Source organism: Haemaphysalis longicornis, unplaced genomic scaffold (genome assembly GCF_048455015.1).
Source record: "Haemaphysalis longicornis isolate Haplotype H1 unplaced genomic scaffold, Haemaphysalis longicornis Haplotype H1 scaffold_5, whole genome shotgun sequence".
Lineage (NCBI taxonomy): Eukaryota > Metazoa > Arthropoda > Arachnida > Ixodida > Ixodidae > Haemaphysalis > Haemaphysalis longicornis.
In genome coordinates this window covers 119,385,653-119,407,513 of record NW_027526385.1, presented here as the reverse complement: position 1 = coordinate 119,407,513, position 21,861 = coordinate 119,385,653, and the positions used below count along the sequence as shown (strand labels likewise).

General features: G+C 46.4%; 7 non-coding genes across 7 annotated transcripts; 3 read left to right on the top strand and 4 right to left on the bottom strand.

Annotated features, from left to right (window-relative positions):
* Positions 1-7,803: 7,803 nt before the first annotated feature.
* Trnaa-agc (transfer RNA alanine (anticodon AGC)) lies at positions 7,804-7,876 on the bottom strand. Its single transcript has one exon. It is a non-coding gene; the product is annotated as a tRNA-Ala (tRNA).
* A 178-nt stretch (positions 7,877-8,054) lies between these two features.
* Trnaa-agc (transfer RNA alanine (anticodon AGC)) lies at positions 8,055-8,127 on the top strand. The gene has a single exon. It is a non-coding gene; the product is annotated as a tRNA-Ala (tRNA).
* A 3,725-nt stretch (positions 8,128-11,852) lies between these two features.
* Positions 11,853-11,925, bottom strand: Trnaa-agc (transfer RNA alanine (anticodon AGC)). The gene has a single exon. It is a non-coding gene; the product is annotated as a tRNA-Ala (tRNA).
* A 171-nt stretch (positions 11,926-12,096) lies between these two features.
* Trnaa-agc (transfer RNA alanine (anticodon AGC)) lies at positions 12,097-12,169 on the top strand. Its single transcript has one exon. It is a non-coding gene; the product is annotated as a tRNA-Ala (tRNA).
* A 4,669-nt stretch (positions 12,170-16,838) lies between these two features.
* Trnaa-agc (transfer RNA alanine (anticodon AGC)) lies at positions 16,839-16,911 on the bottom strand. The gene has a single exon. It is a non-coding gene; the product is annotated as a tRNA-Ala (tRNA).
* A 978-nt stretch (positions 16,912-17,889) lies between these two features.
* On the top strand, positions 17,890-17,962 carry Trnaa-agc (transfer RNA alanine (anticodon AGC)). The gene has a single exon. It is a non-coding gene; the product is annotated as a tRNA-Ala (tRNA).
* Positions 17,963-19,876: 1,914 nt separating this feature from the next.
* On the bottom strand, positions 19,877-19,949 carry Trnaa-agc (transfer RNA alanine (anticodon AGC)). Its single transcript has one exon. It is a non-coding gene; the product is annotated as a tRNA-Ala (tRNA).
* Positions 19,950-21,861: the final 1,912 nt, after the last annotated feature.

Genomic DNA, 21,861 nt, shown 5'->3' with positions numbered 1-21,861 from the left:
ATTGAGTATGAATACTCATGAGGACAAATGAGTTTGAGTACAAGTGAGTACGATTACAAATGAGTATTTGATGAGTGAGTACGAGTGATTTTGTGAACAGACGAACTTTTTGAGTCTGAGTTTGATTGAGTACAGCGTGAATGAAAAAAAATTGTGATTGAGTTTGAGTGAGTTCTTTCAGTTTTGCCGACCTATGGTTTTAAGTGGTTATGTGGTTATGAAGCCAGTGACCGGCCAGGTTGCAACGGAACACAACCCCCTTTTCTTCCCGTAAATGTGCTATCCATATTCTTTGAGTGTGAGGGTGGCGTGGCCTTCGTCAGACAACTGGTTTGCCTCTAGCCATGCCCCCAAGTTAATGTTTTGCAATATTGTCTTGAATAAACTTGAACTTGATTTCCCTGAATCAGCGAAACACGCCAGTCTGGAATGTGTCGCCCACCATGTAACAAAATGTAGCGGAGTGTACAGTAATGTGCTTTCCCTGCGCACTGCATATTTATTATGTAAATTAACCTGTTTTTGTTCACAGAAAAAAACAGGGGGTGTAGAGCTCGCTTAGTGTATGAAAGGTACTGGGATCGATACCCCACACCTCCACAGTCGTTTTTTGTTCAATCCCTTGTTAGTGAGGCTATTGTTGTATGGTAATATTTTAATGGCGCGAGGGAATTGATGCCCACATAGCGAAAGAAACCTATTCGGGGTCTTTTTACTGTCATGTTTGCTAAAATATTGATGCTATAGGTGCGATGGGCTCAAAAGATACCGCGTGGGTCATATGGCGACTTAAATACAAGACGATTCAGAAAAGAAAAGTGTGTTAAAATCAATCCCCACCGCTTTGACGGTTTCCCTGTCTACACCACACGTCCTAAGCTACCAAATTTGCCTGGCCAAACCACGGACCATTAGGCGGCAGCCAACCCGACCACCCTCGGGATACCACGGCAAAAAGTGTTGGGACAACTGTGAGAATTGACATTGGCCTAAATTAGACCGACCTATGGCCGCAAATATAAAGCCTAACTCAGTGAGCTGTACAAAGTTACTGGCGTGAGTTTTGATCTGTGCGAGGAATAGCAACAGTACTGGTGGAACATACTGGTGACACGGAAGTGAGCAGCCTTTTTACATCCTTCAGAAGCGACAGGTCTTGTGGTATAGACAGCATTCAAATCACATGTGTGAAGTTTGTCCTCACTCAACTAGCACGAGGATTAACCTGTATTTTTAAGCTTGCTAGAACCAGTTGATATATCAACTGTTTTTTTTGCAATGCCAGTGTGGAAATCTCAGGTAAATGTGTTGTATGAATGACGAAATAAAAATAAATAACATGTCAAGTTACTGAATTTTTTCAAAAGGCTTACATAAAACAATTGGGAAAAGCTAGTTAAATTTTGTAGTAGGTTTAACTTGTTACAAATATCAGCACATTCTTTTTTTAGGTAAATTAATTGAATCAGGTGCTTGGTGTAAAAAAATAATTCTATGCGCTTTTGAAAATATAAATTATGCGTTGTCACCTTCATAGATTTCTCTAAGGCTTTTTATCCCTTTAGTCATGATACCTTACTTCAAAAAATTTAGATCTACATGTCATACAAGGCACCCAACTTGAACTCCTGAAATCTCACCTGCGTCATCGTCTGCATTTCGTCAAATTAGGGTAACATATATATCCTCATTCAAGTTATTACGGCTGGCATTCCACTGCAGGGTAGTATTTTAGGACCTCTACATTTTATTTTATATATCGTTCTGAGGCGCTTGGAGAGGATTGGCGAGGAAGATGAAGACAGAGTTAAAGCTATGCACGTGGAAGGCCACGGAGCTATGTGCCGGGGTCATGGTAGTAATGCCCCACGTAGGATAGATCTTCGTCGATACTATGCACAACCACTGAGAAGGATACACACAGAGACATGCGCACACACATCCAGGCTGGCGCTTACGGTCACATGCACATTTTTTAAGGGCGGTTTTAAATGCAACAAAAACCCTCTTCCACACAGTATAGAACTGCCCAGTTATTTAGAAGACCACACTCATTAAAAACTTGGGGGCGACCTTGTCCAGCGATGCCTTGGAAGACTAGCGCAAAATGATCGGCAGGGCCTGGACCGGAGCACAAGCTTCTGGGGTCCTGGAAACAGGACTCCACCAAAGTTTCTACGTTTAATCTCTATCTCTCCCCCCCCCCCAACCTCAATAAAGTTTTAAAGTTTTGCTGAACTGAGCTGGTGTTCCGCGTTAGTCGGAACAATACGAACAATCCTGTGATTTATAATTTCTGCAGGCGATGGAACGTATTTTTCACAGGTAGTCCCATCCAATCTCTGGTTCCTATTATTATTATCAATTGCTCTTGTTAAACTTGAGAATTTCAGTGAAGCAAACCCAGTACTAATACACAACTTGTGAATTACAACTTGTGCTGCTGCTGTGTGTCAGCAGCAGCAAGGGCTTTCCAGTGGCTACCGTCCCAGTGGCTACCGTACCATGTTGGCATCAAAAGCAAAGATCAGATGGCACAAAATGCTGTCATTTATTTCTATGTGAAAGTTTCCCGCGACCACCGGATCATTTCATACGGGCAGCTGTGTACCTTTTTAAGACTCCGCGTGGTCACCAATATCAACCACTTTTCAATCAGGATGCAACTCCACTATACTGTGTTCCGACATACTCAGCGAAAACTACAGCTTGGCGGTTCAAGCTGGGCCTCGTGCGATCGACTATGTAACGAGCTGCCCACAGCATAGTGCTGGGCGGACTACGTTGTTCTCCGCAAAGCGCAAGCTAGCAGCCCCACACTCAGCACTCTGGGCCAAGTCGTCGTCCCATTGGGGCATTGGACACTACACAGGAGAGGTGTCGCCTCTCCTCGTTAGCTGCTTTCGGTACCCCCACTCTCCGAAACCAAGTGAAGGAGGCATGGGATTTGACTCATTGGGTGCAACTGCAGTGGCGCCAGCATATCCTACAAGGCTAGCACTGGTGGTCCAACTACACCAACCAAACAACCGACCGAACGACCCACCTACCTCAACAAGCTCCGCTTTCGAGAGGTAGGATGCGTTCTGTGTTTCCTACGCTGCAGTGCGGGCAATCATCGAAGTCAAATTACCCCCTTGTAGGGCAACGGGAAATATCTGTCCCATTTTTTGTTCCCCACAAAATTGCTCGTGAGAGGCAATGGGACGCATCAAGCCCATTTTTTCTGTGCTGCCATCTACATTAGGGTTTTTACACTTCCGTTGAATCTGGTTCAGAAGCTGTACAATAGGTGGCGTTAGGTGTACATTATTTAGAAAATTGTGTTTCCCGTTTCACCGGCGGCGCAAATTTCCGCATTGTGAGTCTCCGGAAAGGAATAATTCAAGATTACAAGTGAGTGTACCCTTTTCTGTGCTTTGAAAGTAGTAGTTCCAGCTTGTAATAATCGGGTGTTTTCAACAATAGAAGCAATACTTACTTCTAAAAGCGTTTTCGAATGGTGCCAGGGCAAAAACTGCATGACGAGGGGCTAAGCCTTGTGCCACCACTGCCTGCATTCGATGTGCAGTGAAACATTTCGCCGACTCTTTTGTTTTCTGTTTGCTCGTAAAAACGCAGGTAAACGATTGCTGACGCGAGAGGAAGCGCTGGAATTATATGTTAGCCTTCCTGACGACCCTACGTCGAGTGATTCCGACAGAGATACGGATGAAGACTTCGTACCCGAGCTCGCTCCGCCCGATTCAGATGAGGAAACCAGTGAAGCCGAAGCGGCGGCATCAACGAGCAAACCACAAAAGCGAAAGGCTACCTATGCAAGAAAGAGAAAGAAGCAGAAGAAAGTGCCTAGAATTTGCGACGAAGCAGAAGTCGAAGAGGAGGAGGTTGGGGCATGGAATGGCAGTGAACCGGATGCCGTCATTCGTGTTCCGAAAATTTGGGACCCACAATACAGTGCAAACCTCCCGACGACGCCGTGTGAAGCTTTTGCTCTTTATTTTGACGAAGGTATCATGCAGACACTGGTGACTGAGACAAACCGCGTTGCCAAACAGAAAGGCCGACAACTTTGGAAAGAGCTTACAATTGATGAACTCCGTGCATACTTCGGCATACTTCTGCTGATGAGCACAAACCCCAGGCATCAAGTGTACCTGTACTGGAGCAGTGACACTTTTTTCAATTGTCCTGAAATATCAAAGGTCATGTCGTTCCGTCGTTTTCAAGCCATTATGAACTGTTTGCACCTCACCGACCTAACCAAGGAAAAAAAGAAAGGTGAAGACGGGTACGACAGATTGGCAAGAGTGCGTCCTCTCATCCTTGCACTGAATGAAAGTTTCAAGAGACAATACACTCCATCAGCGCACCAAGCCATTGATGAGAGTATGATACGATTCAAAGGCCGGTCCTCACTGAAACAGTACCTTCCCATGAAACCTATCAAGCGGGGATACAAGGTGTGGTGCAGAGCCGACTCCCAGACAGGTTACCTGATTGAATTTCAGGTGTACGAAGGCAAAGGTGCAGACCGACCTGCGAACGTAGGTCTCGGCGAGCATGTTGTGCTCTCCCTCATTGACGGAGTAGAGGCTGGCACGCAGCTATATTTCGATAACTTTTTCACGTCCACACGCCTAATGGAGGCCTTGAAAGAAAAGAACATTTTGGCCGCAGGAACGGTTCGCCCAAACCGCAAGGACTTACCTGACGAAACCAAACGGGATAACAAGCTACAGAAGGGAGAGTATATCTGGCGGGCGAAAGGGAGCATCACAGCTTATCAGTGGCGGGACACGAAAAACGTACACGTGCTGTCCAACTTTCATCACCCCAGCGACACTGAGGACGTTGTTCGAAAGCTTTCCAATGGCTCATCCATATCCGTCCAGTGCCCAAAAGCAGTCTCCGACTACAATACCTGGATGGGTGGAGTCGACAAGTTTGACCAAAGAAGGAACGCATACCCGGTGGATCGACGATCGAAGAAGTCGTGGTACCGAATTTTTTACTTTCTGCTGGACGCAGCAATAGTAAATGCTTTTCTTCAAATGAAAGCAGTCAGTGAAATGAGCTACCTTTGGTTCCGGCTCGTCCTCGGTCGCCAGCTGATAAACGGCCAAACATTCAAAGGGTCCAGCAATCGCCCTTATCGAGTCAACAAAAAAGGTGCCAAACATGGCCAGAAAATGGTAGGGGTTGCTGATGAAGTCCGATTTCTGGGAGCTGGACATCACCCTCAGAAGATTGCAAAAAGGAGGCGGTGTCGTTGGTGCTCGACTGCCAAGAAAGAAGCCCGCACCAATCTTCTGTGTTCTGTGTGCAATGTGCCCCTTTGTTCAACGTGTTTTGGACCTTTTCATGCCGGCCGAATGTAACCCAGGAGCCCTCAAGGAGCATTGGGACAAATGCGTCCCACTTTTTGAATTTCAATTTAGCTTCAGTGGGACGAATGCGTCCCAGTTTTTTTTAATAAAGTACTCATTGTTCAGCCTTGAAATTTCTTGCAAACTAATTCTGTTGGCTTGGTTAGTAAAATAAGACAACCTTTTTCTAGTTTTTTTTAAAAAAACATATCCTGCCCTACAAAGGGTTACTCGATCGCCCAGCTGAACAACTGGAATCACGTGACTAATAATTAAGCAATAAAATTTTTGCCTGGAAAGCATGTTAGTAGCAAGCGGGGAGGCAAATATTTTGATACAGCTTAGAGTTTTCTCACTGGGACCAACATTACAATTATATCGCAGGCTAATCTCTGACTATGCTCCCCTAATATACCCGAGTGTCACAGGTAGTTTTAATAAGTTCCTTTGATAACAGCCTTATCGAGGGCAATTACTGAACCGCCCGTCCATGAGTGCCCTTGTCATGAGCAAGCGACGTGGTTTGCCTACTCTAAAGTCGCTCTGCAGATTTTGCGCAATATGCATAAAAGCAATAAAAGCTGCGATATTGGGCCCAGATTCAATGAAGTCCTTCGAAATGTGCAGCCGATAGCCACTTTGTCATCTTTCAGTGAGCCGCTGGCGAAGGGCACAGCTCTAAAGACGTCGTACAAGGTTAGGGAGACACGACAAAGGTTGCCAAGACTCATCGGCCTCCTATCCAATGAAGAATACGACCAAGTCGAAAAACGAGCCCGTAAGCACATCGACGACCACGCCACACCTGTAACAAGCATGACACGAGAAATTCGCTCCGCAATTTCTTCACGAAAAAGTAATCATTCACGTTAATCCGTGAGTAGACCATTTTCGAAAGAGGGAGAAAGCTTTTAGCTCTAATACATTGTGGACCTCGACCAGTGCTTCACATTAGCTACGAACTTTCGACATTGGTAGAAAAATTGAGGCATGCCAGTTACACGAACCATATTTTGATGCGTATTACTTGTTAGAGTTAACTGTGCGTCATGCGCCGATGGGAATTCAGCGGGGGCATTCAGCGTCTGCTGTTTACCTTCGGACTGCTATTTGCGCGGGAAAGAAAAAGCAGAACTCCAAAATGTCAGTGTTAGACAGACGTCCACTGTCCTTCAAAACATTACAGAGCCGTCATGAAGCAGCGGCCTTCAGGAAAAAGGTACAGCCGCCTAATTTGATCTCATTTTTGTTCTGGTATAGTGACGAAGTGTTTGCCGCTTATGCGTCGACTCTTGCAGTGAAGCTATATACGTGTAGAGTCCTAGGGTCTTTCGCCCGAGGGAAAAAAAAATTTCTACGCACCGGGGGGTCAGCGTGTGTAAAAATTAATAAAATACAAATGCTATAAGGACGTATATATTTTCATACGACTTATAAAGCCCCTGGAAATATGGGTCCCCAACAAAGCAGATTTGTTCAGGGGTGCAGCCGACTTTAGGCAAATTAGTGTAAGCTTGTAAGCTGTCTTTCCCGCATTGTTAGTTGAGAAGTGAAGAGTGGCCATCTGCGGAGGAGGTGAGATTGCAGTCCCCACTTTGCTCCCCAAAATAAATAAAATTTCACAAAATTAGTAAAACTGCACAAAACATAAAACACGGAATAAGAAGGAAAAGGCAGCAAAGCCAATCGGTGCATACGATACTTGAATGCTGCTAGTCGCACTCAGTCCAGGCAATCAGCTTTTAATCATTCTAGTTCTCCCTTTATATCTCTTTTCTCCACGACCACAGCTTTTGACAGAAACCAAATTCCCAAACGTTCACATTGCAGTACACCCAGGTAGAAAAGAAACACCCAACAACTTAGACTGGGTATAGGCCTTCCTAGGTATTAGTAGGCGGCTAGTAACATGACTGTGCAAATGGCTAGGACACGTGAAAAGTCCCTCTATAACATGTAGTCTCCCCCCCCCTCCCCCACAATCCAACCTAATGAGTCTTTAAAGCGAACTAGCCGATAAAATTATTCAGCCGCAAGTCTTTAAGAGCTGCATGTTATCAAATTTTGTTAATCGCGTATACAGAAGGTGTTGCTACCGGCGTGCTGCCTTGTTCTTGAATTATGTGCGCGCCTAATACAGAATTGAAACGGGCTCTTGATTTACATCATTTGCATTGACAGCTCATTTAGTCGCAGATGAACTGCGCATTTGCTTCAGGGACGACTTACAGCGACAGAGTTCTAGCACACTAACGTAATGGACTAATTCGGGCTTCCATAAAGAAAACAAGCAAAAAACAACTATTTCAGTGATCGCGGTTTGTCTCCCAGGAAACGAAATAAGCGTCGAAGCAGTGCAAGTGCACAGATCAGCTTGCTTTGTGGGTTTTGAGGGCAGTGGAAGGGCGGGGACAAAATATCATACGAAAAGTTGTGGAGATGCTGGGTATGGATCCCAGTACCTCTCGCATGCTAAGCGAGCGCTCTACCATCTGAGCTACACCCCCGACGAAAGCACGCAGCAGACGTACGTGGTTTTATCGCTGCCGTTTTACTGTCGCCCCTGTCTTGGACTCGGAATAAATCCGGTTGTGCGCCTCACAAAGGTTGCGCAACGATGCCCAGGAGACTTGGCAAAGCGCCTTGGTTTTTTCTGGTTGGCACCGTTGTCGCCTCTTCTGTGTCGGGGGTGTAGCTCAGATGGTAGAGCGCTCGCTTAGCATGCGAGAGGTACTGGGATCGATACCCAGCACCTCCAAGAATTCCTGTTTTTGTTTAATGTTTCCCACTAACCCTTTTTTTGAACTGTTGCGGGTTCAGCCAATTAAAGCACGCATTTAGACAACGTTTTCTATCCTCGTTTCAATCCTGATGAAGTATGCCTTTTCTCCTGTTTCCCCTCTGGCGCTTGCATCCCTTCGTTCATTCACCTCGCCTTATTTCTTTCTTTTCCTTGTTTCCCGCCTGAAATTTACCAGTGAAGAAGTTTGCTCCCATTCTTTCATTTTTGTGAGTAAAAGTTTCTGATAGAGCGACAATTCCCGTTTTTGGACATATCTTTAGTAACATGCTGCAGAAGGCGGCTTACTCTGTTTTATGGCTTTTTTTGTGTTGTTGTTGTTGGTGATGATTTGTAGCTCTCCCTTTGAACTAGGACGTTGGTTGTCAGCAACCGACCTGCCTGGTTTATTCCACGTACTTGCCCTACTCTTAGCTAACCTAATAAATTTACGCCACCCCCAGCTCCCCCCACTCCTCTTTTAAACTTCCAGCGCTCCCTCCCCCCTATAAACCCCTCACTCAATGCCCTCTGGGGTCTCCAAGGTGTTTCAAACAAATGAATAAATAGCTAGAGAGCAGCTCTCAATCGGCACGCAATGGCGCCGAGGCTGAAGGCGACGAGGAGCTGATCGCACCTCGCCAATGGAACCACCCAACCAACCAGCCTGTTCTCCAACCAGCATTTTAGCCTGTAATGTGTGTATTGGGTTTAATTTTTGACGAAAATTTTGACGAAAATTTTATATGCAGTTTCTTGAGCACAGGGGAAAATATGTATGAAGTTTTTTTTGTGGAAAAAAATTTTCACTTTCTGGAAAAAATTTCCAAAGCCGGCTTGGGTAACTGGCGCGTTGAGCGGCTCGCGGAAAATTGGAAACTTTTACCGCTGTAAAACAGAAACTACTGTAGCTATCGCCCTTATTCTTTTTCTGTGAAGCCTTTGCGTACTATGAAATGCTTTAACGTGCTTGCTATTGGCTTGCAGACCGAATTCCTTTAAATAAAAATTCCCAAATTGGGAAAATTAATAGAATTGCCCAAATGTGGGACTTTTTTTTCTGAGAATCTAAACAAGCTAGACAATTGCAATTTTTTATAATTATTCTTCTATTTATGTTAAAGGTTTGTGCCAATTTAAGTTTATGTGGTCAAGACGCTTCACTGTGAAAAAAGTCCTGTACTGCAGCAAGGTAACGCATTGTGGTACATATTGAAAGCCAATTAAAAAAAAGGCAATCTTCAATTTTTTTCAAACTTCCACAAATTAAAGCCGAGGTTGCTCTCTATCTCCTTCATCAAAAACCACCGTCCTTGGGATCAAGAAGCTAAGATGAATCCTCTACACTACAACGACATTATTTTTTCTTTATTGCAATACTCAACAAAAGCACTCTAACACACCATATCCTTAGTGTGACAAATCAATCCCTGTATGAACATGTTAAATGGCATTTACATGCCAAAGCACTTTCATTTAACTCAATTGGTTCAATGAACTTCATCCCTATAACACATGTTTAAAACTTCACGGACCCTACACACTAAGCGTGGTACAAAATATACAATATGCAACTCGGCCTGTCGTAACTCCGGCTTGGCCTTGTCATTGTTTCATAACTACGTATTTTAACGGTCGCACGCAACCCTTTCTGTCGCATTTCTTTTTTCAGCCTGGCTTGACGTCACACACCACAAAAACCCTCCAGATTGACACAACAACGCTGCCGAACCTTGTTTGCAGTTAAAATGTGTTGGGTTGAATAATGATGAACACACTCATGAGTGACAAAACGTCATCACCATTACCTTGTTTGGCGTACACTTCCTTCAGTTTGCTAACATTTTGTGCGAAGTAAGAGAAGTCCCTAAGTTAACCAATTTAGGGACCATGATGCTAATTTTGGAAATGGGGATGGGCTGGTCACGTGATGCGAATGAGAGACAACAAGTGAACCATCCGTTTGACAGACTGGCTGCCAATAGACCGCAAACGCACCAGGGGTCGGTCAAGAACTCGTTGGTGAGATGACCTACGAAATTTGTTTTTGGGAAAACATGGACTCAGCAGGCGCTCTATAGGGGTGGCTGGAAATCTTTGGGAGAGGCTTTCGTCCTGCAGTAGACACAAACAAGCTCTTGATGATGATGAAGAGAAGCCACCGGCCGAGCATGCTCGTCACTGTTTCTGACGGCCATTCTGCTACGCCAAATAATACAGAGTCTGAGGAGAAAGAATACATCGTCGGGAAAGTCATCACATTCACATGTTTTTTTTTAATGCGATAGATTGCCCTACCGCATAGCAGGGAGGTTTAAAGGTACAACATTGCACCAGTTGCACGCAGAAAGCCGAGAAGAGACCGGTACTGGGGTCCCCATATCCGACGCTTAACATCGGGGGGTCTCCCAGGATGGAGCCCTGTGCCTCGGAGGTGTTGGATTCTGGCGTTTCTAAGACCTGAACAAGTTCACAACAGGTGTTCTACGTCAGCTTCTGGCGCAGGAGTCCCACAAAAGGGGCAGGTGTCCGCAAACGGGGCGTGGTATCGGGCAGGCCAAGCGTGAGTAACTGCTGGGAATAACGCCACTCCCAACTCGAAGCCTCCGCAGCAAGACCTCCTCCCGGCGAGCGAGCCCACTGGGGAGGTCAGTTCCACGCGGTGGAAGTAAAGCACGCGTGGCGCGGCGGAGGTTCTCTTTTTCCACGAGCAGTTCTTCTAGGGTAGATACTCGAAGTAGTGGTAGTGGCCGTGGGAGGTCTCTTCGGTGGCAGGCGCAAACTTCCACAGTGTGGGAAGGAATAGTGTCCCGGCGAATCCATGAAACGCGGATGGGGCATGGATAAGTGTCCATAATCTCGTGAATGCGTGCGGCCAGGCTTGTACAACGCGCAACACGCCGGAAATCCCGAAACGCTGCCGTTGAGTCCGTGTAAAGTTCCAGCTTGTCCCCAGTAGTCAAAGTCGATGCAAGAGCCTGCAGGCCATCCCTAATGGCAGTAAGTTCTGGTAGCAGGCTTGGGAGTGCACTGAGTGACTCGTAGGCGCAGGTTTGATTTAGGGCAGGGTAGGAGGGACACGTCAGGACCGTGGTGACGAAGCAGTGAATGTGATGAATTTCACAGAACAAAGACACTCCCACATATGAAGCAGGCACGAGTGTACCCGCTCGAGATTTGCTTCTTCAGGAACAGTTTTAAAGGCCAAGTCGATATGGTCATGAATTATTTCCACCCATTCCTCGACATCTTCGATATTGAGGTAGTCTTGTGTTTGTCGAATTTTCCGGAAGAGATCCCAGTCAATTTTTGTGTGCTTGCGCTCCCTTGATTTCGTTGGTACTGCCACATGGAGTGTTTCCAGGAATAATGATCGCTGGCTACGTCGATAAGCGTGTTTTTCCATTGTGCACTGTTGAGGTTCTTCACTGTACTCATATCCGGCGTGGTATTGCGCTGGGCGAAAACATTCCTATTAAGTTAAGTCTGTGCCGAACCTGTTGAGAAATAAACGCAAAAATAATTTATCTTGTATGGGTAATACTTTTTTTAAAACCTGCCCACCTGTGGCGCTTCCGAAAATCACAGTCATAAAAATAATTTTTGTTGGAGGCACTAAAGAATACACAGCAAGTTGTAGAACCTTCAACAGCTAAACACGCACGACTATTTAAAACAAGTGGCGCGTGCAAAAATAGAAGTCGTGGAGGTGCGGGGTATCGATCCCAGTACCTCTCGCATGCTAAGCGAGCGCTCTACCATCTGAGCTACACCCCCGACACGCGCATCCCAAAAGACCAGAAGTACCAACAAGTACCGGCTCAGCGGGCATCATTGCGCAACCTTAATTATGCGCGCAACCGGATTTGATCTGGGTCAAACGCAGGGGCGACAGGAAAACGAGAGCACCGAAGTAAAGTCACGCAATTTTGCTGATCGGTTCCCGTCGGGGGTGTAGCTCAGATGGTAGAGCGCTCGCTTAGCATGCGAGAGGTACTGGGATCGATACCCAGCACCTCCACAATGTCGTGTTTTTTGCTTCCTCTAAAGCGAATATATTTTTAGCATTTCATTTTTGTTTGCGCAAGTGTTAGTACGGAGGAAGTGCGGAAAAAGGTAATTGTGTTTTTTACTATTACGCTTATACAATTTGGAAACTTTGGGCGTGATGAGCCTAAATCGATTGAGAGAATGAGAAAAATATTTTTAATGCGAAAGAAAAGATAAGCCCTGCAGAATGGTGGCTTCGCTGCTTTTAAAATGTCGGTGAATATGTAGTGAGGAGTCGTTAAAACTCACAACCACACAACACAAGCGAACACACACTGCACGAAAATAAAGAATTGTAAGCTCCTGTTGTGGGAACTTCTTTCTGTGTCATTTCTTCATGAACTGTCCATGCATGTGATGGAGCGCTATACTTTACCTAGAGAACATGAAAGAGTGCCCCACATTTCCTTTAGCGACGACATACTATTCCCACCCAAAAGGCACATTCCCACTGGCGATTCGCCTCGTCGCGCGACGACGCGTGTCGCGCGATGAGGCCTTGAGGCGGTGTTCGCACTTGCGATCAGCGATGATGCGACTACGTTCAGCGCAGCTGCTTCCCGACTTGTACGACCTCCTTGGTGCGTCAGCCATTCGCAGTCAAAGAAAATTATGTTACACGAGCTCGACAAAAGCAGGTAGAAAGCAAACTAAAACACATACTACTAACCTGGAAAAGTGCTGAAAGCATTGCGGGTTGCGGAAGGAGCAGAAAATAACAAACTCAAGAAGGCTCTTTTCAACATATTATTGCACGAAGAAATGCACACGCTTGCTTTCACGCCAGAACACCCGAATCACGGCCCACAAATTTCACTTCTTTTCACGGGCGTAAAGTTCTGACGCCTCCGAAAATGTTTGTCCTCATCCGAACTCTACGCGTGTTTACCAGTCGTCGATAGAAGTACGAAGAGGCTGCAAGTCAACCTACCGTTCGCTATCCACCTGTATACGATGATTACTTGCTTTTACAATCCATACACATTTCTCCACACTGATGAGTTCCACGCTATTCGTTGATTAGTGCACGCGTACGCTGAAGCCACTGACGAAAGAACCGAAGCGCACGGGAAGTTGCTTGCCGGCCCGACCCGGCGGGTACGGCCGGCGTTATATAGCGGGCCAAGCCAGCCAAGCGCTGGCCGAACGAGCCCAGCAGCGGCGGCTCGCCCGCCCACCGGCGTTTTCATAGCCGGATGTAAAGAAACGTTTCGTTTCCGGCTACGTCAGCCTACTCCGCGGCCATGATTGGCTTACCGGTTTTGCGGGGCCGTCGCGCGACGAGGGATCTGCTCCCCCGTCGCAAAGCGAAGAAAAGCGACCGCCGGCTCGTCGCTTTTCGTCGCGCGACGAGGCGAATCGCCAGTGGGAATGTGCCAGAAAACTGGATCGCTAGGCGAGACGTTTTATCCCTTGTCGTAAAATTGTTGAAAGGCAAACCTCTATGTGTTTTGGTGATTCGTCGCGAATTGTTTTAAAAGGTGCCTTTCGGGTGGGGCTATTACTGGCAGGCCTCGTGGGAACAGGTGCGCTACTCACTCACTCACTCACTCACTCACTCACTCACTCACTCACTCACTCACTCACTCACTCACTCACTCACTCACTCACTCACTCACTCACTCACTCACTCACTCACTCACTCACTCACTCACTCACTCACTCACTCACTCACTCACTCACTCACTCACTCACTCACTCACGTAGCTGCTCCAACGTCGATACCGCTTGGAGGGAGGTCATCGAAAATTTCGGATGCTGCGGCAGGCGGCATCTCATGTGTGGGGTTTTGACTGTATCACTATCCTCGTTCTCACTGGCAACCACAAATACCACATGCCGAAAGCAGTTGCAAGCGGATCGTGTTCTGCGTCAGGGCCGTCCAATCATCAGACAGGGTGCTGACAGCCGACAACACATCCACAACGTTGCTTTTGTCACTGTCCACCCACAACAGCACGCGATTCAGAACGCGCGATTAGTAGTTCAGCTTCAAGTTCTTGATGACACCTTGGTCCATGGGCTGCATTGCACTGGTGGTATTCGGTGGAAAAAATTCCGAGGTGATGGCTTTCAGGTTGTTGATTTGCCCGTGGGCACCGTGGTTATCAACGAACACAATAAGCACCTCGCGCTTGTGTTGCTGGTACTTACGGTCGAGCTTCCGCAAGTACTACTAAAAGAGGTCCTGCGTAATCCAGGCCCTCGAGTTGGCTTCGTGCGAAACTGGGAGCGATTTACGTCATTTAAAACATCTGGGGTGTCTTGATTTGCCTATGGCGAGGAGGGGAAGCCTCTCCGCCCCCGACATGTTGGCTCCCATGACAACCATGAATCACTCCTTACTGTGCTTCCCGCCGCGGCAGGGTTCGCCAGAGAAAGCAATCGCCTTCTCAGGCAACATCTTGTAAAACAAGCCAGTCTCATCACAGTTGAGTATGTTGTCTGGGGTGTACTGGCCCAGCAGGGAACACAGCTTGTCGGCGCGGTAATTTGACGCAAGGGTTACGTAGACAGCACCGCTCTCGCCAGGGATGCGTTTGAAGGCCAGGTCGTATCTCTGCTTCAAGTTGCGTAGCGAGCCATTGCTGAATTTGTATTCCGTAATATCCATGCGCAGGGCGAGCGTCTCTGTCTTTTTCCTAGGCATATCTCCGGAAAGTGCCACTTTTTTAGCCAAGTTTCGGGTAGCTAGCTACAATGCTTAGTGCCTCTTTCAGCTTTGGGTGGCTGCCGTCTCGGAGATTCTTCTGCTTACCGCAAGTACTTTTTCCGCTGCCTTCAGAATCTTCTCCCTGTTTCTCAAGTAGTCGGAGACGGTTTGCTTTGAAATCGAAAATTAGCGAGCAATTTCGTAGTGTGGTCGGCCGCCTTCAACTTGACAGACAATGGCAGTTCTTTTCTCGGCCGTGATTGCCTAGTTAGCGAAACACACTAGCCGCATGACGTTTCACTGCACTTTGCAAGGGATATAAAAAGAGACTGACGATGTGCACTTGTGTAAATTAAGATACTTGTTACGTCCTTCGCTTTGAGAGGGACTTTTTGGGTTAATTATGTAGACTAGGTTGTAGCGCTTATACACAGATGTCAAAGGTCATTCGGGGGCGCTTATTCTGCTCCTGGCACTGTGGGGTGCAAATTAACTCCAAGAAATTCAGACGTTCCTTTATTGGTGATTCAAAGTTTTCAGAAAAAAACTTTGAAGTAGGGCGCCTCGATTCCCACGCGTCTCCGTTCTGCGGCAGCGCTGGCATAGAGGAAGCCGGCCTTGAGCAGTAGAACGCGGTAAATTTAAATCGACTAGATCAAACCTCCAGCGTGTTTACCTTGCAAGGAGCGCGACGGGAGAGGAACAGCATGAGAGGTGAGCAGGAAAGCGAAGGGAGTCATGCACTTGGCAAATGTCGACGAAAAGCTATCGTCTTTTGTCGACATTTGCAACGGAAGGAGTAGATATCAGACCATTTTTTTTTGTATAAAACGATTTGAATTCACAAATATTGTATGTATAACGAATAAATTTATTATTTATCGCTTTCCTTTAATGTTTGGCTCTTGCCTCAGCTCAGTGCCTTCGTACAGCGACTCTATACCACCAGTGCGCCGGGACCCGTTTCGGGCTTGCAGAAGTAATGGGGGACCCCACGATGGTTTTTGTCGATTCGCCTCATAATTGTAATCTGCACGTGTAGCTAGAGTCGTCCGCATAGTTACTGAATTCTCACCTTTTGTGAATGACTTTTATGTTGATGTGTGCAATACGGTCAACCAATTTGCTCTTGAAGGTAAAAGTTACCGAACACCCACACCCTGCCAATTGCGTGTCTGGCGTTTCCGCATAGCTGGCGTGTCGTGCAAAAAGCCAACGTTAAAACTTGTTCTCCCCGGATAAAACAGAAACAAACAAACAAACAAACAAACAAAAAAATGTACTGGTCATGCAGCCATTCCAGCAAGGTTTGACAAAAAGGAGAAAGTTGTGGAGGGAGGGAGTGGGAGGAGTGCTTCGGGGAGAGCTTGGCGGACTCCTGAAACGCCCTTGGGAACCCCTGGTGCCCGTGCACCTCCATTTGAGAATTACTTACTCAGTAGATCGCTCAGTTTCTCAACTCCATGGAGACCCTTGTTTCCCGTGGGCAATTTTTCATGAAAAGGGATGACAGTTAGGGAGAAATCAGACGAGGCAAATGGTGATATTCAAATTTCTCCCGGGTTTCATGGTTGTTGCAGGGTTTTATAATAGACACTGTTTCGGCTATTTTTATTTTCTACCTTATCAAAACTATAACAACCGTTCTGAGGATACGCATGCATCATGTCGGTCGTCACTCGAGGAAAGAATGAAGCAAAAGGAAAATAGAAACGCTACTTGCATTATCTCCGGCTGCAACTAGATCCATGAGTATACAGACTAGCCGCTTTAGGAGTGTGTGCAGAGAGAGTTGGCAAGGGAGGGAAGGGGGTGTGCATGGCGTTGGAGGGCGATCTGGGATGGGGGGCGGGGTAAGAATAGGGTCTCCCCGTGCGGACCCCTTCGTACGTCTCTGACAGAAGTTGCCTTGCTTCTGGCAAGTAAAAAAGGAATCGCAGAAGTGAAAACACAAAAGAGACCAAAATAGACAAAACAAGAGACGTCTTGGAGGTGCTGGGTATCGATCCCAGTACCTCTCGCATGCTAAGCGAGCGCTCTACCATCTGAGCTACACCCCCGACAGAGAGAAGCAGCAGACGTACGTGGTTTTATCACACCCGTTTTACTGTCGTCCTTGTCTTGGACTCGGAATGAATCCGGTTGCGCGCCTCACAAAGGTTGCGCAATGATGCCCAAGTGATTTGGCGAAGTGCCTTGTTGTCGACAGCGTTGTGGTCCCTCCGTAGTTTCTACGAGTAGTATGACAGGGGGCATCTATGGATACTTTAAAGATATTGTTGCGTCATCCCGTTTTTTGTTTGCTCGATTTTCGATGCACTATTTGGCTAATGTCACGCGGAAAAAATTATATAAGGATGTATGCGATGTGGTCATACCTGTACCAATGTATAGAGTTTTATACTGTGCAGGCCCAGGACAAGATGTTCTAAAAAGGGTTAAGCGAATGGAAGTATCACCAGGAGCGAAGTCTTTTTTCTTTAAACTACACACGGGTACGCTCTCAGTTGCAACATGGATGGAGGGTAAGGGGATTTCTATGCCATGGGGAACTGACTGCTCCATTTGCAAACAACCGGAAACGGTGGAGCATGTCTTTCTCCATTGTTGGGCAGCACTGTTTCTATGGGATGTCCTCCAAAGGACACTGCGAAAGGACTTACCACTAAACCCCCATGGAATACGGTTTTTATGTATCGAGAGAGAGGATGGGGTGCCGTACGATCTAGTCATGTTGTTGGGCCTGCACAGTATTTGGCGGTCGCGCATGGCATGGCATGGCTCAACTGTGATGTCGACGCGCGGCCGACGCGACAATATTTCCGCGAAACTGTTTCCAAGTTCATTGAAATTCTGAGAGCGAAGTTTTATGTTCCTGAGTGGTTGCCAAGGGTGCACCCCTCGCCATGCTTAGGGAATTTTAAATGACAACGCCAGTCCACCATGGCATGGCGGCCTTTTTGTAGATTGTGTGTTTTCTGTAGTACCTTTATATTGTGTTGCACTGTCGAAGACTGGCAATAAAGAAAGAAAAAAAAGGGGGTGTAGCTCAGATGGTAGAGCGCTCGCTTAGCATGCGAGATGTACTGGGATAGATACCCAGCACCTCCACGACGTTTTTTGTTTGTTTCCTTGCAAGGGAGGCTACTTGTAGTATTTCATTTTTATATTTCAATATAGTATTTCATTTTTATGGCGCAAGCGCAGTGATGACCATATAATGCAAGAAACCTATTTGCGGTTTTTTTGCTGTCGCCCAACCATAGGGCTTGGCACTGGTCTAGGTTGGGCAGACCCAGGCCGCAGATGTTGGGACGATATCAGTACACCTTTGAACGTTACTGTAAATACTGGCGTGAGTTTTGATTATATGTAAACATTGTACGAGAAATAACAACATTATGTTCTTAATTGGAACATACTACTGACACCGAAGTGTGCAGCATTTTTACTTTCTTTAAGAACAACAGGTATTGTGGTACAGAAAGTACACAAACCACACCTGTAAAGTATGTCCTCGCTTTAACAGCACCCCAACTTACATTGATAACCTTGTCAGAACCATGGTTCTGTCAAGGTTGATATAGGAACGGTTGATATCGCCAACGATAGCAAAAGAAATGGTTGATGTAGCAACTGCATGCAGTTGCTATATCAGCTGTTTCTTTTACAACGTAGATGCAAAAATCTAAATAAGGTAACTGTGTTGGAAACCTTTTGTTACTTTTGAACTTGAAATAATTCTACAAGGGGGCGCCGCTACCACTTTTTGTATTTCAAGGTCAAAACACTTTTTTCAAGGCGTATTTTTCCATTTGCTATAGCTAAAAACCAGAGTTACTGGATATAGACAGTTGCGAAACTCCCGATAGGCCCCATGTATCGAAAGCCGGTCTTCGGTTGCCCCCCTGCGCCGGGGCAAGCAAGGGGCAAGTTGACTAGCCTGTCGTCTGTCGGCAGAACGTTGAAGTAGTACTCAAGCGCTTGCGGCTGCTGCCGTAAGTCATAAAAAGAAAAGCCGCAAAAACACAAGTAAATTTTACGTAATTATTGTGTTTTAATTTAAAAGGCAATCTTTATTTTACAGAAGAATTTTGAATAATAATAGTTTAGCGAAGTTCCGTTTTTATCTCCTAGGTGCCGCGCGCGTCGACTTGCCCCTCAGCTTCCACGGAGTGGGGGGGCTAGCGCCGCCCGGATTCTGAAGCGGAGTTTCGCAACTGTCTGTATTGAGTAACTCTGGCTAAAAACAAGCAGCCTACTTTGTTCTTTTTGGTCAAAAATGTTGACAAGTATGAACATTGCCACCAGATTCAGTAGATGAGAAGTGCTTTGACTATATAAATGTCTCGTTCAAGAATTCTGATAACTTTTCGCCAGGCGGGTGAATTGTGAGACAGACGGACAGACACATAGACCAAAATTCTTGCGTTTAAGCAACCCAAGAAGCACGACCATCTTTTAAACCGCCAAAGAACTGAGAGTACATCTATCCTCCCAGGTAGTAGGAGGCGGCCAGTAATATAAATACGCAAGATGAAAAGGCCGCGTGAAAAGTGCCTCTATAACACGTAGTCTCCCCCGAGTAGACGGAATAGGCCGATAAAGCCCACCAGCCGATGAAACGCAAGGAATGAGCAGCTGCAGGTCATCAACAGCTGAATATTGTCAAAACATTCTTAAACGCACATTTCCAAGAACCTCAAGTATGTGGCTATTACAGCATTGAAACTTGCTTTTGGTTTAGATCATTTGCTTTAACAGCTTTTTTAGTCGCATACGAATGGCGGGTTTGCCTCAAGGGCTTTTTTTACAGTGACTGAAGTTCTAGCCCACCAAGATAATTGACTAATACGAGCTTCTATACAGAAAACAAGAAAAAAAAGACTGCTTTTTTCTATTTCTGTAGTCGCTGTTTGTGTACAACGAAGCGAAAGAAAGCGTCGCAGAAGTGAAATCGCACAGATGCCCTTGTTTTGTGGGCTTTGAGGGGCGGGGCAAGACACAATGCAAAAAAGGACGTCGTGGAGGTGCTGGGTATCGATCCCAGTACCTCTCGCATGCTAAGCGAGCGCTCTACCATCTGAGCTACACCCCCGACCAGGACAGGCAGCAGGCGTACGTGTTTTTATCCCTCCGCTTTTACTGTCGTCCTTGTCTCCGGCTCAGACTGAATCCGGTTGCGCTCCTCACAAAGGTTGTGCAATGATGCCCAGGGGACTTGCCAAAGTGCCGTCTTGCCGACACCATTGTCGCCTGTTCCTGTCGGGGTAGACAGGGCTGCCCCCTTTCACCCTTGTTGTTTGCCTTATACCTCGAACCTCTGTGCCTTAGTATTCAGCAGAGTGAAAGAGTACGGGGCTTTTCATCGCTATCCTGTGAGGTTAAGGTCCTTGCTTACGCGGATGACATTGCCTATTTTTGTGCTGATAAAAAAAGCGTTCAAGAAGCCCTTAATCTCACCAGGCAGTTTTGTGACGCGTCTGGAGCAGCTGTGAATATGGAAAAAACAAAGGGATTTTGGTTTGGTGAATGGGGTGCGAAACCGTCCTTATTTGGTGGCATTACTTGGGATAAGGATGCACTTCAATACCTAGGTGTACCCTTGCACCAAATACGAAACACCGGGCCTCATTGGTCATTGGCACTCCAAAAAGTCAAGCGAGCCTCTCAGGCATGGATGGGGAGAGAACTTTCTGTGTTTGCGCGTGCGCACGTTTGTAATGTCTTCCTTGTCGCAAAGCTTGTTTATGTGCTGCAAGTACTCCACTGTGCGCGTTCTAAAGTACAAGCTCTACATAGAGTTTTTGCGACATTTGTGTGGGGGTCCCAATGGGAACCTATGCGTAGGGACAATTTGTTTCTTCCATTAGTGTCTGGGGGTGCTGGGCTGATACATTTGTTTGTACACCAGCTTGTATCTCGGTTTTTCTTCTATAAGTCGACGCATCATCCACTTCTGCTCAACGTTATTCAACAGCGCATAAGTTTTCATTTACCGTTTTTGCTTGTCTCCACTGGGGAAGTCAGTACGAAGCCGCCATGGGGGTTTTTAAAGGAGGTGGTCGACACCTTCAATTTCCTTACTGCGAGGTTTTCCCTGCAATATCTGTTTACCCTTTCCAGGAAGGCTTTGACGAACACTTTATTAGAGAGTATGTTCCCAGTGCCGGTTTATCGCCAGCCTTACATTGGCCACCATAAGGACAGTGTTTTGAAGCGGGTCACACGTATGTGTCTTCCTCCAAATGCAAAAACGTTTTTCTTTAAGCTACATACATCAACCCTTCCAGTGAAAACATGGTTGCGCGAGAAAGGTATGTCTAATCCTTGGTCTGACAATTGCCGTTTATGCAATCAACCTGAAACCATTGATCATTGTTTTGTTTTGTGCCGGGATGCGGTGTTTTTCTGGGATGTGTTGCAACGAACTCTTAAAAAGGACATGGACATTACCCCTTATACAATTCGGTTCTTGCCTTTTAGAGATGTTACTGGAGTGCCCTATGATATATTTGTTGTGATCGGATTGTATAGCTTGTGGAAGTGCCGCATGACGGACAGGCACGCGGAACCCCCTCGCCCAACGAAGTCCATTTTTCGGGAGCAAACTGCGTTGGTGCGGAGCATTTATGCGGCGCAAAGTGACCCACCAGAATGGCTGCATCTGTTGGACGCGTGCGTCTGCTTGCCAGAGTTTTAACGGACGGCTAATTTTAGCTGCTGTGATGTGCATCTTCTTGGATGACTCATAACGTTTGTAGGCTGTATTAAGGGTAGTTTCCCATGCAGTAAAGAAAAAAAAAGTGTAGCTCAGATGGTAGAGCGCTCGCTTAGCATGCGAGAGGTACTGTGATCGATACCCAGCACCTCCACGACTTTTTTTTTTAATGGCTTTCCACTGCGCAATTTTTGGACGGTTACGTGCGCATTCGGCCAATTAAAGTCCGCATTTAGAAAACATTTTGTACCCTCGTTTCAACACTGATGGCAAATTTACAATTATCTGA